Genomic DNA, 22,060 nt, shown 5'->3' with positions numbered 1-22,060 from the left:
TGTGCTATAATTCACATCAATACCATTTACCCAGAGATAGTTTCACATCTAGTCTTGAGTACACTGCCCTACTTAAGGTGCCAATCCAAAACTCAAGGTTATAACCCCCATGTCTGATGTAGCACCTCTAAACTGGAGATGCTTATGATGCCTGAATTCTTCTTACAAAGCATTGAGGAAGAGGCATGCAGCGTCATGTCCTCTCTGTGAGAACCACCATCCAGGAACTTTGAGTCCCACTATCCAGAAGCTTCCCAAGCCCTGTCCTCTGGGATTTTATGAACTTTCATTACATCATTGGCAACAGTGTTTGCTATTGGGGGTCAGCTCAGCCTTCCGCCCCTGTACTGCCTGTAGAGGTTAGAGGTGGGACTGGAAGTCCTAAGCTCCTAATCATGCTTTGATCTTTCTGATGGAAAGTTTTCCCCTGCAAGAAGCTACCTAGGATCCCATCTTACTACCAAGTGGCTCCTCTTCATGTAAAAGCTAGCCTTATCACTGAGTTTTTGGGGTTTGAGGAGAGAGTGGCCAGAATCAAAAGTAGGCTGGGGAATGGCTCAATGGGTAAAGTGTTTGATATACAAGCACAAGGACCTATGTTCAAGTCACCAGCACCCCTGTAAAAACTAGGTGTGTGTCAGCACTGTTCTGTAACCTCACCATTGGAGGTTAGAAACAGAAGGATCCCGTGAACTTGCTGACCAGCCAGCCTAGTCAAAATGGTGAACTTCGGGTTCTGTGAGAGATGCTAATGCAGACAATAAGATGAAGGGGGCTGGAGAGAATGACTCAGCAGTTAAGAGAACTGACTGCATTTCCAGAGGACCTGGGTTTGATTCCCAGCACCCACATGATAGCTTATAACCATCTGTAACTCCAGCTCCAGTTCTAATGTTTTCTTCTAGCCTCTTCAGGCACCTGGTACACACTTTGTGCATAGACATACAAGCATACAAAATACCCATACAAAATTAAATGATAAAAAAAATTAAATACAATAGAGGAAGAAACCCTGAGTCAAACTGTTCTCTACTGGCACTTGCTGAAGAGAGTATATGCAAACACATACATGCACTTCAATATCACACACACACACACACACACACACACACACACACACACACACACACACTGTTGCTACCATTCTTTCCCTGGGGTAGACACATACAATACCTACCCCTCCTCCTAAGCTCCCAATGACAAAGTGAGGTACAATTTCACCAAGATTCACTTAGGGGAATCAACATATTTATTAAAATTACTTACCGAACAGTGGTTAAGAAGTTATAGGCAGAAGAACAGATAATCTGAAGCAACCACGTGGAAAGTCTGTACCCAGCAGGGATAATGTCTTCCCAGACTGGATAGATGGATTCCCCTCTCCTCCCTCTTCTCTACCTATATCCTCTAGCTTCACTCTTATGACCCCAAGGCCATGTGGAATTCTGCTTGAGAGGAGTAGTTGACTGTGACTCTTCCTACTCTCTTCTTCTGTGAGGGAAGGCAACAGTAACAGGCCCAGCAGGGGTGATCTTTTGTGAGAAGACTCAGTTGAACTCCTGAAGATGGTGGCAGCTGCTGTACATCTCCTTTTCACCCACACTTGCCCCCCTCCCCACACACTTACAGAAATCAGGATCAGAGACCAAATACATAATGCTCATTACATCACAGTATCACAGTGGTGAAATGAATATAACATAATAGTGCTTATTTCAAGGGGTTCTTAGGAAAACTGTCAGCTTTTATTATCTGCTGTGAGGTCTAGTCTATGAAGCCTTTCTTGTCACTTGCAATATGAGGAGTCTAATAAAATGCATTTTATTTTTTTAAATGCATTTTAAATAGTACACACATCTAATTTATGCTATGCAACATCAAGCACAGCTAGCTGGGATGCTATTCAGTCTTAATTTCACCCATTCATCCAGGAGCATGGAAATCTTCAAAAGTCTCCACATAGTCTTTCAAGGTCATTCATTTTCATATAACAAACATTCTTGAAAACTCATTAAAAAATAAAGTGATAAGAAAAGAAAGACATAAGAATAGGTTATACTGTATAAGGTAAGAATATCCACTTGGTAGCTGGGTGTGGTGGTGCACACGTTTAATCTCAGCACTTGGGAGGCAGAGGCAGGTGGATCTTTGTGAGTTTGAGGTCAGCCTGGTCTACAGAGTGAGTTCCAGGATGGCTAGGTCCGGTACATAGAGAAACTCTGGAGAGAGAGAGGCGGGGGGGGGGGGGGGGGGGGAGGGGGAAGGGAGGGAGGGAGGGAGGGAGGGAGGGAGGGAGGGAGGGAGGGAGGGAGGGAGGGAGGGAGGGAGGAGAGAGAATATCCATTTGGGATCTCTAAACCAACTCAGCTGAAGGTTAATTGTTTTTCTCCTCACCTAGTGACCGGCCCCTACGTCTGTAAATCACACCGAGAGTGTCATTGTCCCTCACTCAGGCTAGAGAACAGAAGCTACCAGTTCTGCTCTTTGTTTTGTTTCTGTTTTTGTGGTTTTTGAGACAAGGTCTTTCTATGTAGCCCTGGCTGTGCTGGAACTCACTACGCAGACCAAGCTGGCTTTGACTCATAGTGGTCCTCCTGCCTCAGCCTCCCAAGAGCTGGGATTTAAGCCATGCACCACAATGCCTGAGTGGTTTTGTTGTTCTTTCTGCTGCTGCTGCTGCTGCTATTGTTATTATTTCAAACACACTTTTCACTAATTCCTTATAATGTGTAACATTTCATTCTAATAAGAGAATAACTATAAACACTTTATCTCCTCCCAGGTTCATCAAGTATCAGTATTTTGTCATATTTGCTTCAGCTTTATTTTTTTCCAGAATGCTTTTTATTTTCAAAGAAATGTAACCTGAAAGGGAAGATTACTGTGTGGGACTTCCTGATCTCCATTTCTTCCCTTTCTTTCCTAAGAAAATTAATACCCTGAAACTTTGTGAACTTGGTCCCATATGTCTACAGCTATAAATAATATACCTAATTCTTTTGCACATTTGACGTTTATATAAAGCATCACACCATATCTATCTTTCAGAAACTATTTTTATGCCACCTCTTATATTTTTGCTCTTATTTTTAATTAAAGGGATCATTACAGTAAGTAAAAACTTAAATGCCAGAATTTCCTTATATACTGTAGCATAAAATGCCAAAGATATGGAATGCATTTGGGACCCTGAAGGGAAAATTTCAAATAAAATCTACTCACCCCTCTCTTAACTCTGTTCTTCCTCACACCTGTGGGTTCAGAGCCCATTCCTTTCTTCCTCCAAGGCTGCAGGAAACACATTCTCGATGAAGCTCTGCCCCTTCGATGGTTTCTACAATGGTGATTGTCTAGCACAGGAATGACTGTGGAGCTAATGCTTCCTCAGGTCAGTCCATTGCAATCCCATTGCCCAGTAATCTTTTGCTACATTTTCCATAATATTGGACTCTGTGGGATTGGAATTTAAAAAAAAATCAGTACTTCTCCTCTGGCCTAAGAAGCGGTGGTAACAGTCATTTATATAATAATCCCTCAAAGATTCCTCCATGATACCTAACATTTCAAAGAACCAGCTATCTTAGAATCTAGGATTACAGGAGAGATCGGATATGCTCATTTATAATACACAATGAGATTCTAAGAATTTTGTGTAAATTACACAACCCCTTTACACTTCAGTGAAATGGAGTTTATAAGCATTGGTTCCATTTGGGTGCTGGGCAAGAATTAAAATGACATGGTGGAAAAATGAGAGAAAATTAAATGCCTAGCATGTACAGGCATCACTTACTGAATACTACAGGAACAGATGGGCGTCTGCAAAGCCTGACTAAATGATGGCAAAATGCACAGCACACCTGAGATGGTATTGAAACAGCAAACAAATAGAAGGAAACCATTTCAGCCCCTCCGTGAGGGAAATGTAAACCTCAGAGACGCCACAAATCAGCCACTAGAGACTCGGATTCTCCGAGGAGTCACTGATGTCACCAGAACAGAACGCAGCAAGGATGTAGAACATAGAACTTCCTTCACTGCCAGTGAAATACAAAATTGTACACTTCCTTTGGAAAACAGTATGGCAGTCTCTATAAAACAAAATTACATATTTTTGTTGTGTAATACAGAATGTTCATTCCTTCAAGAGTCACCTAAAAGAGCTCAAAACTCCTGTACCCAGCATTTATACAAACCCCTGCTGACTGCAATTCAATATCTAAGTCAGTGGTTCTCAACCTGTGGGTCATGACCCCTTTGGAAGTTGAATATCAGATATCCTGTATATTAGATATTTACATTGCAATTCATATCAGTAGCAAAGTTACAGTTATGAAGTAGCAACGAAAATAATTTTATGGTTGGGAGTCACCACAACGTGAGGAACTGTATTAAAGGGTCACAGCCTCAGGAAGGTTGAGAATCACTGTTAAGTGAATAGAACAAAGATGCAACAAAGAAGTGTGTGGGGGAGGTGGGGGGTGGCCAGCAGTAATTGTAAAGGAGTAATCTAGAGTTCATGAAATGGTTTCTTGGTCCAGTGAAGGTGCTTGCCACCGAGCCTAATGACCTGAACTCCATCTAGGGACTGACACAGAAGACAGTTAAATGATAAGTCAGAGAGGGAAACAGGAATGCTCATCCTAAGAAGGCTGCTTCGTTTCTCCTGAGAAAGGCCACAATGACACAAACATCTGGATAAGATGATAGGAAAGATGGGAGGATCCAAGGATCTCACAAAATGCCTAATCTATGGCGCCTTTGTGTCTGGATCCTACCTGGACTTGAATCATGTGACCCCTTATTTGTGACACTGGGCAAATTATTTAACCTCTTGATGTCTCACTGCCTTTTCTAGAAAATGGAGATGGAGCAGCATGTGATGAATTAACATGTTCACTTCATCCTTGCTGGAAGCACTCGATGGTTCATTTGGGATTGTTCCCATCTTAAAGACTGAATTATTTTGTTTGTAGACAAAAGGGTGACCATGTGATCTTTCACAAGCTCCTCCAATGTAGAGTTTCAGAGATTCCATAATTTAAATATTTGTTTGGTTTGCCTAATTCTAAACATTTTCTTTCCCCTTCTCTTTCAGCCTCATCCTCACTGTTCTGTCCAGATGGAGGACTTGAGAGACCATGGAAAAACATGCCCACTGTCTCTCCATGGCTTGCTCAGCCCGCTTTTCTGTATCATCCTGCTCAGGGGTGGCACCACCCTCAGTGAGCAGGTCTACCCACAGCAATCGTGAATCAAGAGAATGCACTATAAAAAGAGAAAGAAAGAAAGAGGAAGGAAAGAAGGAGAAAAGAAAGGAAGAAAAAGGAAGGAAGGAAGGAAGGAAAGAAAGGAAGGAAGGAAGGAAGGAAGGAAGGAAGGAAGGAAGGAAGGAAGAAAAGAGAGAGAGGACAGGAGAAGAGAAAGGAGGGCAGGGGAGGGGAGAGGAAAGGAGGGAAGAGGAGAAAAAAAGAAGATACACTATACCTATACACTTCCCTAGAGGCAGATCTTCTTGGGGCATTTTCTCAATTGAGTTTCCCTCTTTCCAAATGACTCTAGTTTATGTCAAGTTGACATAAAACTAACCAGGATAAACATGTTCCCAAAAAAAGAAAGAAAGAAAGAAAGAAAGAAAGAAAGAAAGAAAGAAAGAAAGAAAAGAGAGAAAGAAAGAAAGAAAGAAAGAAAGAAAGAAAGAAAGAAAGAAGAAAGAAAGGAAAGAAAGAAAGAAAGAAAGAAAGAAAGAAAGAAAGAAAGAAAGAAAGAAAGAAAGAAAGAAAGAAAGAAAGAAAGAAAGAAAGGGGAAAAAACAGCCCAGGCCCATGCACTTCTCCTTGCTTGCCCTCTATCCTGTTACCCATCAAACCATCTGGTCAAGTCATCTTCAACCCCCACCCCTCCAAATCCTCCTCTCTCCTCTTTCCCATTTCAGGGAGATTTGTGAGATCTTTCTTAAGTGTTCTTCCTAGACAGCAGCTCTGATTTGATCCAGGGAAGAACAGCGTCCACCACACTCCTGGGATGGAAATTTGGAAAGCTCAAATGTAATGCCAGCGTTCCAGCTTGGAACCCGAGGGTCATGAGTGCCATGGATATGCACAGTCAGCACTTGACTCCCTTGCATTACCGCTGCAGACCAGATTGTACACTCTTCTAAGGGCATGGCTTGTGTTTGATTCATCCTTGTTTCTTTCCTAGGATCTGGTACAATGCTTTGCTCAATAAAGGATTGTTAAACTGGAAATAAATAGAATAAAATGGAACTTAATGTTCTTGGAACCTCATGAATAGTTTAATTGCCTAACAGTGTGCTTATTTTTTGAAGTTATTTTCTTTTTATTTGAGTAACATTTATTTTTAATGTAGAAAAATTGGGAATATAAAAAAATAATGCCATAATCCAGATATAGCTACTGTTGCTGCATCTGTTACATTTCATTTCCATATTTTAGATATATTTTTCTTTCATAGATAAAACGTCCTTTTTGGTATGCTCTAAAGGCTGTTGTTTTTTAACTGCATTATCTTATATTACTTAACTTTAAAAAAGCATTATACAAGTGATATCTAACTTTTATTACTCAATAACATTCATTTTAAAGTTAATATATTGCAAGTTTCCTTCATAAATTGTGCTGGATTAGGCTTCACAATTGATCGAAAACAGAAGACTCAGAGCACATAAACTCTAGACTTCAAATGAAAAGAGAGTGGGCTTAGAATAAAAACTTTAAATTGCACTATTTGGGCATTCATCCAAAAAATGTTTATTTTTAGTAAAAAGCATGTTTGGCTTCATTAGGACATAGTGGAATTTATCAAGATACATGCCATGTTCAAAATTTAATATTTAAATATATAAATTGCATCTAAAGAAATTAAATTTAAACATGAAGAACAACATATGAAAAATATAATAAAGACAAATTTGGTGACCCACATTTGCATTCCTGGCCCAGAAGTGGGGGATTCAGAGAGTTCTGAACACCCTCCATTGTACCGAGGCAGTCTGAGGCCAGCCTGGGTGACAATAGACCTTATCTCAAAAAGTAAAATAATTCTGTGAAGAGCAAGAAACCCCACCAGCTACTTTATAAGAACTGATCAAGTACTCACAGGGAGAGATTTAAATTGTATTTAATTACTTGAAAGAAACTTTACACAAAGTGGTAATAGGGCCTGTTTAGTAATGAGACTATTTTTTTTATATAAATGAACATGTTACATGTTTTGAAAGTAATTTACAAAGCGAATGTTATTCCAATCAAAATTGTACACAAACTCATTCTAAGATTTAGGCAAAAATAAAAAGTTATGCAAATAATTACCAGTTTTGAAAGTAAGAAGTCAGAAGATATTAGTCTGGGTAGGTATGTAGCTACCACCAGCCGTAGAACTGAGTCATAGTAGTGGAGTGTAATAAGGCAAAGTTAGACATAGAAACCATGAAGGAAAGCCAAGAACAGATTACAGGGAAGGGATTTGTCATCAAATTAACACTCACTAAGCAATACAGAAAGATGAATTATTAAAAGATAAGACTGAATAAAATAGTTTGCAATAGGAAAAGCTCTATTTCTATCTCACACCATGGATAATATATGTGTGGGTTAGAGCTAGCTTGACAGAGAATGTCAGAAAACTGGTAGGGCATCTTTACAACCATGGAACAGAGAAAAGCTTCCTAAGTTCTGTGCCCCAAATGAAGGCCACATGTGCAATACACAAGAATAGTGGGTGTGTGTTACACAAAGACCCAACAGATAGTGTTACCAGGATGGGCATCTACAGTGTCAGAAACCAACAAAAGCTGGGTGTAGAATAGTTTAAGATTCCTTGCAAATGTGTGTTGAAGATGAGTGAGCTAAGCCGGAAAATGGGCAAAGAATATTAATAAACAATTTCCAAAAAGTTAAATCTGAGAAGCATATACAGTGAGATGCTTGAGTTATAACTAGAGAAAGGTAACCCAGAAAGTCATTAGACTACTCTACATACTTTAAACCCATTGTATTGGAAACAATTAGACAAAGTAACGCCAACTAGATCAATGTATAGGTCCTATACACAGTGGTTCTCAGCCTTCTTAATGCTGTGATCCTTAGATACAGTTCCTCATGTTGTGGTGACCCACAACCATAAAATTTTCTCGTTGCTACTTCATAATTGTAATTTTGCTATAGTTACAAATCGTAATGTAAATATCTGATATGCAGGATATCTAATATGTGACACCCCCGCCCCCAGAGGGGCTGTGACCCACAGGTTGAGAACCACTGCTATAAAGAGAGGGATGATCTTGCCAAGTCTTTGATTTTTATGGTATGGGAGAAATGAATCTCCCCTACAGGTGGAAGTACATCTTAAAAAGGTCACCCTGAAGAGCCATTTTAAGATGTGTAATGAAAGCATGTGTCATTAAACCTTTGAAAACCCCTCTTTACTATCTGTCCCAAAGAATATTAGTCACAGGTCCTTCAGGAGGCATATCCAAGACATTCATCCCAGCATTGCACATGGAAATGAGAAGTGAATGACAGCCTAGTGTACATCTTCACAGATGAGTGGGTGGCCAGGAGAACGTGCTAAGGAAATTCACAGGCTTACTAAGCAACTGCTAGGGACAAAGCAGAACATGAACACACAAAGAGGCAGGAATGGAAAAGACCTAAGTCTATAAGATAAAAATGTATTCTGCATTTATAAAAATTTAACACACGTGTGCATAAAAACTGATTTCCCAAGGAACCATGCATCTTTCCATGCATGAGAGTACTTCTTCTGGGAATGAGAGAACGGAGGGAGGCGGTGCTAAGTTGGGACTGCTGACAGGAAATAAGAGTAGGGTGTTGAGACCAACAATAACATGGAATAACAGAAAACAGCATCAAGTCAACACTGTATAATTAACAGAAAGAAAATTTTAAATAAAAAGCATCTAAAATCAAGAAGAGCCTTGGTCATCTCTGAAGTTCCTGCTCACTCTGACATTCTGGTTTTCTATGATACATGAGATCTTTCTGTGCTGAGCATGCCTTGAGAGACCATTTAGCTCGTTTTCCACTAAGGGGATGAAGCCAAACATCTGCAAATCTAGTAAATGCGGATAAAGTAGGCACAAGGGAGCTAGTTTCCCATTGTCTGTCAACAGGAACATCAAAGAGAGGTGGGAAATTGAAATCATCTATCTCTGGCTATAAGCCCTGGCTATGACTCTCCTAAGTCCAGTCATGGCAATTCTCCGCATTCTTCTGACCTTCCACATCTGTTAATTGCATGGGGATCCATACTCTACCAGAAGGCCCACTTGAGGTTTTCATTCAGTTAGGGAGAGAATTGAAGGAATTGACAGGTAAGTTAAAATCAGAGGTCCCCCTCAAAAAAAAATGTTCTTTCCCAAGAATCCTCAATTTTTTTCTATCTCTATTTTTATTCAAAGGATGTTCCTTAAGACCCAGAGAGGCATTCACAAGAGACACAATTCTACCAAATATAGCTAAACCAAAATAGATTGAACATCATAATTGAAATTGACACCTGCAGGAGATGGTTAGGCTCATGTTCCTGCACGTTTTTCTGGTAGACCCAGATGCTATGGAAAATTAGAGATATTTTGAAGAGTGTTTATCACCAAGTAAGGCTTTCTAGACTACCAAGCCCTTAGAGTCCCTTCCAATATAGAGATTATGTGACTTCTTTCTGTGTGTGCCTTGTGTTTGCACACTTACACCAGCACTTTGGAGCCACACATTATTGAAGATGAGGTGATTAAGGGAGGCAATCACCTGGAAATATTGAATAAAGACACACAGAGAGATGAGTTAGTGGTTAAGAACACTAGCAGCTCTTCCAGAGGTCCTGAGTTCAATCCCCAGCTCACCATGCTCCATTACTGTAGTCCCATGGGATCTGATGCCCTCTTCTGGTATGCAGATGTACCTGCAGACATAACACCTGTATACATACAAATAATTTTTTAAAAAATATTCACATTTGTTGAGCTCTCCTAGTCACTGGAGATGCCTCAGTACACCGAGTTCAAAAGTTTTCAATTCAACTAGAAGACATTCCCTAAGATTTATAAACATCAGGAGTGGCCATCAGTGGAGTCATGTGCTGCATAATGACATTTCTATCGATGACAAACCGTAAGACAGTGGCCCCACAAGATGGCCCTCTGAGCAAAATATCCTAATGTGAGGGAAGTTACAGGGCTATTGCAAATGTTTTGTTAAGTGAATGGGATGTTCCAGCTAAGGTACTTTCCAAATATTTGTGTTTATGACCACTGAGTTATTACTGCTGTCAACATCTGTAGTGATTTGGGTGACTGATGTCCCCCATAGATTTACATATTTGAACATTTGATCCCAGGTTGTTGGCCCTGTTTGAAAAGGTTATGGAACCCTTAGGAGGTGGAACCTTGCTGGAGGGAATAGGTCCCTGGGTACAGGCTTTAAGTGTTTGTAACATTGACCCCCTTCCAGTTTGCTCTCTCTGTTTCTTGTATGTAGATGGCAATGTAACCTCTTAGCTCCCTGCTAAAGAGCCTGCTGCCATGCCTTCCCCACCATTATGGACTCTCCCTCTGCAACCACAAGCCCTAATAAACTCTTCCTTCTATAAGTAGCCTTGGTCGTGGTGTTTTTACACGACAACAAAGAGTAACTAATGCAGTATCTGCTCAGATAACTTTTCTGTCTCCCCCTCCCCCTTTCCCCTTTTCTCACTTCTTGTTGTTTTAATGGAGAACTCTATCTGGGACTTACCACCAGCCAAGCTCTATAGGTAGAGGGTTTGACATGAAGGCACAAGGGTTGTATGTAATTCCCTCCAAGGCTCAGACCATTGCTGAGGAGGGATATGGAAAGAACTCAGGAACACCAGGAAATGTAGGTGTGCTGTAGAGTAGTCCTCCTACAAAATAACCCTTCCTCCTCAGATCAGCTGTACTTGCTTTTAAGGGTCCATCACTATCAGGCTTGTTGACTGTTGGCATTATCTCATAGAAGGAGGGAATGGGAGAGGTATAGGACCCTTGCCTAAGTTTCCAGACACTCCTCCAAGCCATTTGTAAGCAATTCTGCCCTCATTTCACAAGGCCATGGGATATTTGGAGGGGCTAGACCAGTGGTTCTCAACCTCCCTAATGCTGTGACCCTTTAATACAGTTCCTCATGTTGTGGTGATTCCCCAACAATAAACATTTTTGTTGTTACTTCATAACTATAATTTTGCTACAGTTAAGAATCATAATGTAAATATCTGTGTTTTCCAGTGGTCTTAGGTAACACCTGTGTGAGGGTAATTTGATCTCCAAAGGGATCATGACCTACTAGTTGAGAACCACTATGCTAGAATATATATGCTGCAAGCTAATTGAACAGGCTCTTCATCAGCTCAAGTATTGGACTCCATCATCTATATAGGATACAAATCTCCAGTGTGGCTACTTTGGGCTCACTCACACTCATGTAACCAGACCCTCATCCATGCTCTGGAAGGATGTAAACCCAGGGGTAAACTTTGTTGGAATTGTGCTTTGATTTATCATTGGGACCTTATAAGGAAGAGGAAAACACTGTTTATATCTCCACAGGGAAGGAATATTCATAAAGTTTTACATCATATATATGGCAATACCTTCAAATGGTCATATAGAGCCACAGGTTTTACAAAACTGTCATAATTATTTGAGCATGTCTCACCTAACCCTCAAGGAAGAGTGTGATTTCATACTTACTATACTTTATTTTTACCATTATTTCCTAGAACGTCCCTACTTACTAAAACATTTAGGATAATACGTCATCTTACTCCAGTACCAGCTTCATGTGTCTCCTCTTCCCTGTGTCTGTTTACTGTGCTAAGAATCCGTGTTGTGCTACTGACCTACTCCATCTTGGCTGACGATGTCCATACAATGATGAAAGCGTCAACTGACATGTCCCTGTCAACACGTGATGCTTGAATAAGCTGAGAGTGGTGGGTTAAGCATGTAGTCCCACCTTGCGATGGTGAAGCAGAAACACTATTATGGTTTGAAGCTCCAGCCTGGGCTATAAAGTGAACCTCTGCCTCAAAAAAAAAAAATCCCTAGGAACTCCAATTCATAGTCCTCTACTTGTCCTTCCTTCTTCTTTTTGTCTTTATATATTTGCTACATCCAAGATGTTTCATTTTCTCTGGTCTCACTGAGATACAATTTACAAATGAAAATTATATATAATCAAGGTATACAGAATGGTGATTTGATGCATACAGTGTATATTGATTACTATGATCAAATCAGTCAACACACAAATCATCACCATAGTTACCATGTGTGCTGGATAGTTTATGTCAACTTAACACAAGCTGAAGTCATCAGAGAGTAGGGAACCTTAATTAAGAAAACGACACCTTAAGATCAGGCTGTAGGCAAGTCTGTAGATCATTTTCTCAATTAGTCATTGATGTGGGAGGGCCTTGACCATTGTGGGTGGTGCAATCCCTGGGCTGGTGTCCTGGGTTCTATAAGAAAGCAGGCTGAGCAAGCCATGGTGAGCAAACCAGTAAGCAGCACCCCTCCATGGCTTCTGCATCAGCTCCTGCCTCCAGCTCCCTGCCCTCCATAAGTTCCTGCTCTCATTGCTTTCGATGATGAACTGTTATACAAAAATGTGAGTGAAATAAACCCTTTCCTCCCAATTTGCTTTTGGTCATGGTGTTTCATCTCAGTAATAATAACCCCTTTTGAGACACCATTTGTGTGTGTGTATGTGTGTGTATGTGTGTACATACACTCACAAGGGCACACAAACATACTCATGCTAAAATTTATTCATGTCACATCTCATTTGAAGTAAACAATTTTATTGACTATAGTCACCTTGCTGTAAAAGCAATATTACTCTAAAATTCATTGTATATTTGCATTTTGTTGGGTACATGTGTGTAAACAGTCTGATGCTCTGGTGTTAGGTGAGGCATGTTTAAATAGTTAAATGATCTTCATTACAAATTTAACTCTCTCTTTTAATATATAGAGTTATGAAACTTCACTGCTATTTGGAATCAGTATTCTAGTGTGCGAAGAGAGACATGCATCAACCAGTAGGCTCTGGATTTGATTTTACAAAGAGAAATACCTCTCAGGATACACAAAGCTCCCTGAGAGAAATTCCAGATTCTGTGGACCTGGACAGCAGATATGAAGTAGCATTCCATTTTCAGAGTCCCTGTTTTTCTTCTCTGAATGTCTGTAGAGTCTCCCCCCTGAATGGCAACCTGTAGTCAACCTACAGACCCATGAATGTCAACACAGTAGATATTAAGATTGTTAAACAGCAGAAAGCAATTCATATCTTGAATGCTTTGTAGTCTCTACACAGCTGTGATGGTTTGAATGGGAATGGCTCCTCCCACAGGCTCATATATTTATATGATTGGTCATTGGGTAATGGAGCTCCTTGACAGGGATTGGGAAGTGAGACCTTGTTGGAGTAGGTGTGGCCTTGTTGGAGGAAGTGTGTCACTGGAGGTAGGCTTTGGGTTTTCATATGTGCATGCCCATCCCAGTGTCTCTCTCTACTTGCTGCTTGTGGATCTAGATGTAGACTTTCAGCTACTTCTCCAGCACTATGTCTGCCTGTGTATAGACATGCTTCCTGCCATGATGACAATGGACTAAATCTCTGAACTGTAAGCCAGCCCCCACTGAATGCTTACCCCTATAAGAGTTTCCATGGCCATGGTGTCTGTCACATCACAGCAATAAGACACTGACTAAGACAGCAACCAAACCTCCATAAGCCAGATACCTACTAAAACTGGGTTCTAAGTATTCAAAGCAGTTGCTATAGCTAAACATAACACCAGATATACCTTCTGATGACAGAACTTCCATCTTCTCAAATCTCCTCCAAAAGTCTCATGAGATTCCTCCTGCCAAAGTCACTGTGAAAGGAAGGGAGAAAGAGTTTAACTCTTAACTAAAAAGTCAGTATACATGATAGTTCCTAAATTTGTGTCCTGTTCTGTGACACTCATATAGTCCTTAAGAATTGGAGTCCGGCAGTGGTGGTGCATACCTTTTATCCCAGCACTCAGGAGGCAGAGGCAGGCAGCTCTCTGTGAGTTTGAGGCCAGCCTGGACTACAGAGTGAGATCCAGGAAAGGCTCCAAAGCTACACAGAGAAACCCTGTTTCAAAAAAAAAAAAATTTTAAAAATTGGAACACCACACATAATTCCTTTCTTCATGTCTCCACTAGTAAAAAGAAATCTATATCCCTTTCCTACATGAGGACCCCTTTCAAAACTTTCCCCTCAACAAAATATAAGTAACTCCCCATGCATCAATCTTCATCAAGAAACAATGGATGAAGGCAACCTGGGTTAAAACAAGAAGGAAGTGGATATGGCGCCCTCTAGTGGTACATCTGGCAACAGCCTAGAGATCATAACAACACTAATCTCGGGGAGAGTATCAATCACACCTAACACAGATTAAAATGCAAAGTCTAGGATCAAATCCTATGTGTCTCTTTACTTTCTCATATTCTACATCCAGGAAGTAAGATCCAGGAAACCCTGAAATCAGCTATGTCGCTTTTTGATCTACAAATACAGGCCAGATTCATCTCCTCCTCTCAACTACTATGTGCAAATGTGGTTTAGAGATACTGCATCAATACGGGATTGACAACAATGGCAACAAATGACATTAGAGAGAAGTGACTGAAAAGCTGTAGGTAATGTGAATCAGGATAAAGACATTTAGGATATGGGGTACTTAATAGGACCCAGTATATTTAACCTACATAAAGATGAAAATACATGTATTAAAAAGAGAGAATCATCCTGTTTTAGCAAGAGTTGAAAAGTGTGTGCTGGGACCAGTTTTGATTCTGATATTTTCTGTCTTGGACAGTCTGTAGACAGGGCAAGCTAGTGCCGGTAAGCCCGTGCCATAAAACCCAGGTCATGTCACTTCCATTCCAATTGTAACTCAAGTGCCTTTCCACAAAGACTTACTCTGAAGCCAATGCTCTCATATCTCATTAAGTTAGTGTATTTTACTAGCATGGAAATCCAAAGTGGCCTGTTTTGATGTCCAGCCACTCAGTAAGTAGGAGACAGGAAAGACCTATAAAAGATAAATTTGTCAAAATGGAGAGAATCACATCATATTTTAGCTTTAGTTATAATCAGCCATCTTTTTGGTGCTTTCAGAAGCTCGTCATTTCCAGAAAGCTGAAGAAATCCCTGTCTATAACATGCTTACTTTTTCAACTTTCACTCTGCTTAATATCATTCTCTACTCAAAGGAAAATACTAAGCAAGAAAAACAAAGCCACATCAAGTTCTTCAGACAGAGAAACAATACTAATAGGCACACAGAGGCTGGGATGGAGACTAGACCCAGCATAAACGTTTCAACTGCTGATTAAAACACTGATTCTTCTTTTCAATGTATGAGTGTTTATTTTTATTTAGAACTGAGTTTAAATGTGGCAGTGATTTATAGTAGTTCCCCATTGTCCTATATCTGAAGAGCTTCCAAGGTCCCTGAGTCTTTTCTTTGTCCCTGGATATTATTATTTCAGTGCTTTTCAAATGTAACTCCTCAACTCCGGTATTAAATGTTTAGTAGTGAAAACATTTAACCATAACGTATGTAAAGAAAGGCTAACACTTGTCTATAAAAATACCTTGCTTTTAATCAAAATGAATCTGAGATATCATTTTACACCTGTCAGAATGGCTAAGATCAAAAATACTGAAGACAGCTTATGTTGGAGAGGATGTGGAGCAAGGGGAACACTCCTACACTGTTGGTGGGAATGCAAACTTTTACAGCCACTCTGGAAATCTCAGAAAATTGGGAATCAATCTTCCTCAAGACCCAGCTACACCACTCTTGGGCATATACCCAAGGATGCTCAATCATACCACAAGGACACATGCTCAGCTATGTTCATAGCAGCATTGTTTGTAATAGCCAGAACCTGGAAACAACCTATATGCCCCTCAACTGAAGAATGGAAAAATAAAATGTGATACATATTCACAATGGAGTACTACTCAGTAGAGAAAAACAATGACATCATGAGGTTTGCAGGGAAATGTTTGGAACTAGAAAATATCATCCTGAGTGAGGTAATCCAGACTCAGAAGGACAAATATAGTATATACTCACTCATAAGTGGATTCTAGATGTAAAGCAAAGGATAACTAGACTGGAGCTCACAGTTCCAGGGAGGCTAACTAGTAAGGAGGACCCTAGAAAATACGTAAGGATTGCCCAGCAATGGAAAAGTGGATGAGATCTACTATGGTGGTATTTTATTTGTACTGAAATGTGATTTTAATTGTATGTTAATAAATAAAGTTACCCTGGGGGTCAGAGCTATTAGAGCCATAGCAAGAACGTGGTGGTTAGAAGAGCTAGGTAGATTTCTGTGTGTTCAGGGATACAGCCAGCATTGGAGACATACGCCTTTAAGACCTGGAGGGCGGTACTTACAGGCAGTGATGAGGCAGTCATGTGTTTGGGTTTACAACCAATGAAAAGGCAGAACAGAAAGACTATTTAAAGACAGACACACAGGAAGTAACTCTCAGGGAAGCTAGGAGAACTGCAGGAGGTAAAATTTTAGCTCTGAGCTCTGACCTCTCGGCTTTCTCTTTTACGTTGGTTCTGTGTTTCTTATTTTAATAAGATGGTTGGTTACATCTACAATCTACATGAGCAAACTGGAGGTGAGGGGGAGTAATGGAGGGCAAGGGACGGGGGAATGAGAGCCTAGGAGAGCAGAAGGTTCAAACTGGATCAGGAACAGAGTGGGAGAACAAGGAAAGATATCATGATAAATGCAGGCACCATGGAAATAGGGAGAAGCAGAGTGCTAGGGAGGTTCCCAGGAATCCACAAAGATGACTCCACCATAGACTACTGGCAATGGTCGAGAGGGTGCCTGAGCTGACCTACTCTGGTGATTGGATGGCTGAATACCCTAACTGTCATGATCCTAATCCAGTAATTGATGGAAGCAAATGTAGAGATCCATGGCCAAGCCCCAGGTGGAGTTCCAGTAGTCCAATCAATGAGAGAGAGGAGGGATTCTATGAGCAAGAGATATAGAGACCATGATTGGAAAAAGCACAGAGACAACTAGCCAAACTTGTGGAGATACATGAACTGTGGGCCAATAGCTGAGGAGCCCCCATGGTACTGGACTAGGCCCTCTGGATAAGAGAGACAGTTGTTTAGCTTGAACTGTTTAGGGGAGCCCCAGGCAGTGGGAATGAGACCCATCCCTAGTGCATGAGCCAGCTTTTTGGAGCCTAGTGCCTATGGTGGGACATTTTGCACAGCCTTGGTGCAGGGAGGAGGGGCTTGGACCTGCCTCAACTGAGTGTACCAGGCTCTGCTGACTCCCCATGGGAGACCTTGCCTTGGAGGAGGTGGGAATGAGGGGGTGGGTTGTTGGGGAAGGCTAGGGGGCTGTGAGGAGGGAAGACAGGGGAATCTGTGGTTGGTATGTAAAATGAAAAGAAAAATCTCTTAATAAAAAAAGGGAAAAAAATCTTGCTTTTTTTCCAATTGGTTTATATAGGTTATGATATATGTAAGCCCTATTTTTCAAGCTATGGGTAAAGTCGTGGTTATAAGAGGGTGGGTAAAAATGTGAAAGAATAAAAATGAATTCTTAGTAAACATTTATTAAGATGCTTTGTATGCCAAGTACTTAATGGATAGTTTGTATATGCATCCTCAGGTAAAATGCATAACTAATCTCAAATTTGGAAATTCTCCTCTTTTTATAATGACAAAAGCAATGTGGAGAGGCTGTTCCAATCCTGTAAGTGCATGCATCCTTTAGGAGGACAAATGGACACAAACCTAAGTGTCAGACTGGAGAAATAGCACAGCAGTTAGAGTATTTCTTGCTCTTCCAGAGGACCCAAATTCAGTTCCCAGCACCAGTGCTGAACAACTCACAACCACCTTTAACTCCAGCTCCAGAGGATCCATGTCCTCTTCCAGCTCGGCAGGTATCTGCATACATATATACACATAAATAAAATTTGTAAAACCCTAAGCCTTTTTACTTCAAGTTTCACATTTCTTCTAGCTACCTCTGCTACTTTTGATGATTAATAGTCCAGCTTCCACAACACATTGATTAGGAGTCACCATGCAGATAACCACAAACAGACACTAGTAGGAAAACAGATTTTAGTAGTTGGCATCTGGAATACACTAAGGGAAAGAAGGTTCACTCTTTAGAAGTGATGAGAATGTCATAGTTTGGGTGAAAGAAGATGCTGTAGCTTAACCAGAATTTAGATTTGGCATAAATAATAAAAAAAAATATCAAAAATAAAACAGAGGCAGAAACTGGATAACAAATCAGTGGTCTTCAACTTGTAAAGGAACATTATTCACAGAAAGTACTCAGTGGTACCTTGATCAAAAGAATTATCTCAAAAGACATTCACCAATTTCAACGTGTGTTCTCTATGGAATGAGTGCATTCTTTACTTTCCCAGACATTAGTTGAAATACACTCCATGTATAATTCTCATTCAAAACACATTTGAATAGAAAAAGAGACTGTGTTCTACACCTGCTCTGGGAATGGTTGTGAGGAAGAAGACTCAGAGCTCAGCCGGCACAGGAAGCAGAAGCACAGGGACCCACGTGACTATAGAGAGGCTAGCACACCAGGAATATGGAAGATGGAATAAACTGGTGTCTTAGGATTTCTGTTGCTGTGAAGAGACATCGTGACCACAGCAACTCTTATAAGGGAAACATTTAATTGGGGTGACTCGCTTACAGTTCAGAGGTTCAGTCCATTATCATCATGGTGGGGAGCATGGCAGCATGCAGGCAGACATAGTGCTGGAGAAGTAGCTGAGAGTCTTACATCTTGCAGGCAACAGGAAATGGTCTGACAGTCATACTGAGGGAAGCTTGAGCAAAAGAGACCTCAAAGCCCATACCCACAGTGACACACTTCCTCCAACAAGGCCATACCTACTCCATCAAAGCCACACCTCCTAATAGTGCCACTCCCTTTGGGGACAATTTCCTTTCAAACCACCATAGTTGATTTATATAAATGCCAAGGAATCATATACCTGACTTAAACTGGATCAACTGAATTGTCTTAGATCAGCCTCTGTAAGCCCACCTATTTGGATTAGTAGAAGAAATGTCTAGAAAGTTAATGACTCCATCCCTTTCAATAGCTTTGACCAGTAGGAGCTGCTGGGAAAAGGCAGCAGAATTATATCCTCTCACATCCACTATTGCTTTTCATCTCACCATCTGCCTTTCCATAAACTTTTATTTCTAAGGAATCATAAATAATTAAGAGTCACCTGAGTTAGGATCTGTGGTCTAGGAAAATTGGAGCCCAGTCAAATGCTATTAACTCTACCAACAAAGGTGCTACTATTTTGTGAGTTACAGCCCCTTGACAAGAGGACATCTTCCATGTCATGCCCCTTTCCTCCAGATAGCCACAGACCTCTAGAGACTACAAGAATTTCTGTCCACCAAGCTTACTTATCATTGAAACTCTTGTTATACCAATGGCAAGAGAATTGAAAGAAAATCTAGAACCATCTAGTTAGATCTCCCAATGATTAAAAGAACCTTGTCTACCAGAGCAGTGAGATCCTTGTGCATCATCTTGAACACATCTCATGGCAATCACATGACAAAAAGGTAAATCCTGATTTTAGATAATAATGGTATTACAGAGTACTTTTTTATATCAAGCCTAAATCGCACTCTTGGTACTAGATTAGTTCTAGCATCTGGGAAAGCCTAGGAACTGTTGTTTTTTTAAGCTGGCCTTTCTTCAATTATTTGATGACAATCCCATGTCACTATTTAAACTATGTATATACCCTATCATTTGCAGATGCTATTATGTAGCTAGAACTTCTTCTAGACACAAAACATTTGTTTGTGGCCCTTATGACTGTGTGGGGTACAAAAGGTACCCCTGTTTTTCAGATATGACCATGATTTTCCTTCCCCAGCCTCTCAAGTAGTAGGATTATAGGCATGAGATACCACAGCTTGTTCAGGCCAGTTCCTTGATTTATCCTTCTCTTTTCTCTCCCATTTCACCTTTCTATCTTTTCTTCTCTTTCCTCTTTTTGTCACTGCCTCTTTTCCTTATTCTCCTTCTCTTCCTCCTTCTCTTCTTTCCTGTCATTGTCAATCCCCCCTGATTTCATGGGTTGTCTTTCTGTATCGTTACTGGTCAGTCTTTTACATTTTTTTTCCTCCTTCTTTAAGAATGTAGGTAGCACTCTGAATAGAATTTCCTGTGCTAATGGAATGTGAATGCAATTTTAGCCTTCTAAAGTGTGTTTTCATCATTTAATGTTTAGAGGGTAGGAGGCTTATTTTGTTTCACATCTCTGAAACCCTAGGGTCTGGGTGTAGGTAAGTCCTTTTTGCTAACCTGTGACCAACATTTGTCCAAGGTCCCAGGTACTTCTTTCTCTTCCTAGATTTTTTTCAAATGTTCGTGATTTCAAGATCTCCCAATAGGGGGCATCAATCATTGGTATTTCTTGTAGGCTCACTTACACATGTTTGTCCACAGTTGGGAATTGTGGTGACCCTTGGTTATTTTTCATGTCATTTCTAAGATCCAAAATTTACACAGTTCTTTATAAAAGATTCTTTTCTTAATTTTTCCTCACTTTCCACCACCCCCTCCCCAGTTTACCTCTTTCCCAATTATGGTGATGGGCTTTGGAGGTGGGACAGTTGTTAGTAAGAAAAATCAACTTTTGTCCATTAGCCTAGCATCTCTGTACTGTTTGTGTTGATAGAACGTTAGATCCACAACTGACCCCTATCATCACATAAGGAAAACTGGAGCATGAGTGTAGTTTAATGAGCATTTTTTGTTTATTTGTTTGGAGATGGGATCTCGAGACAGGGTTTCTCTTGTGTAGCTTTGCGCCTTTCCTGGAACTCACTTGGTAGCCCAGGCTGGCCTCGAACTCACAGAGATCCGCCTGGCTCTGCCTCCCGAGTGCTGGGATTAAAGGCGTGCGCCACCACCGCCCGGCCTTGGAGATGGGATCTCATGTAGCTGAGGATCTCCTCAAACTCCCTATACAGCTGAAGATAACCTTGAATTTTTGATCCTCCTGCCTCCATTTCTCAAGTGCTGGGATTACAAGTAGATACAGTGCAGGAGATCAAACCCAGGACTCATGCACAATAGGGAAGCAGTTTGTCAAGTGAGCTGCATATCCTCGGCCCCCTCGATGAATGCTTTCTGTTCTCACCACCACATTTTTGTTTTATTTCCTAAAATACAAGAAGAGAAATATGCCATGACATTGCTTGTGCTGGCTGGTCTTTTATCAACTTGTTTTATATATAAACTAGAGTTAACTGAAGAGAGATAATTTTAATTGAAAAAAGGCCTCCATAATATTTGGCTGTAAGGTATTTTCTTAATTAGTGATTGATTGGTGAGAGCCCAGCCCATTGTGGAGGGTGCTATTCCTTGACTGGTGGTTCTGAGTTCTATAAGAAAGCAGACTGAGCAAGCCATGAGGAGCAAGCCAGTAAGCAGCACCCCTCCATGACCTCTGGATCAGCTCCTGCCTCCAGGTTCCTGCCCTGTTTGAGTTCCTATCCTGACTTCTTTTGATGATAAACAGCAGTATGGAAGCATAAACTAACTTGCTTTTTGGTCATGTTGTTTTGTCATAGCAATAGTAATCCTAAACAAGACACTGCTTTTTTCATCTCTTACCTATTTTTTTTTATATCCACTGGGAAACTTCAATACAACTCATATGTGTTATCTGATAATATTATGGATAACAAAACCTATGTTGTAACAACCTCTATAATTCATAATCTTGAGGTAACTTGGAAGAGCAGTCAAATATGCAGCGAGTAAAACTATAAATTGTATTCAATAATATCCTTTGACTCATGGCTTTGATCATGTTATAGAGGTCACAGACTTCAAGTTCAAGTCAGAAAAAAATTTACAAAGATTTGAAATGTCCTC

Source organism: Peromyscus maniculatus, chromosome 20 (assembly GCF_049852395.1).
Source record: "Peromyscus maniculatus bairdii isolate BWxNUB_F1_BW_parent chromosome 20, HU_Pman_BW_mat_3.1, whole genome shotgun sequence".
In the NCBI taxonomy this organism is placed as follows: Eukaryota; Metazoa; Chordata; class Mammalia; order Rodentia; family Cricetidae; genus Peromyscus; species Peromyscus maniculatus.
The sequence above is the reverse complement of the archived record's forward strand: the minus strand, read 5'-3'. Positions refer to the sequence as shown.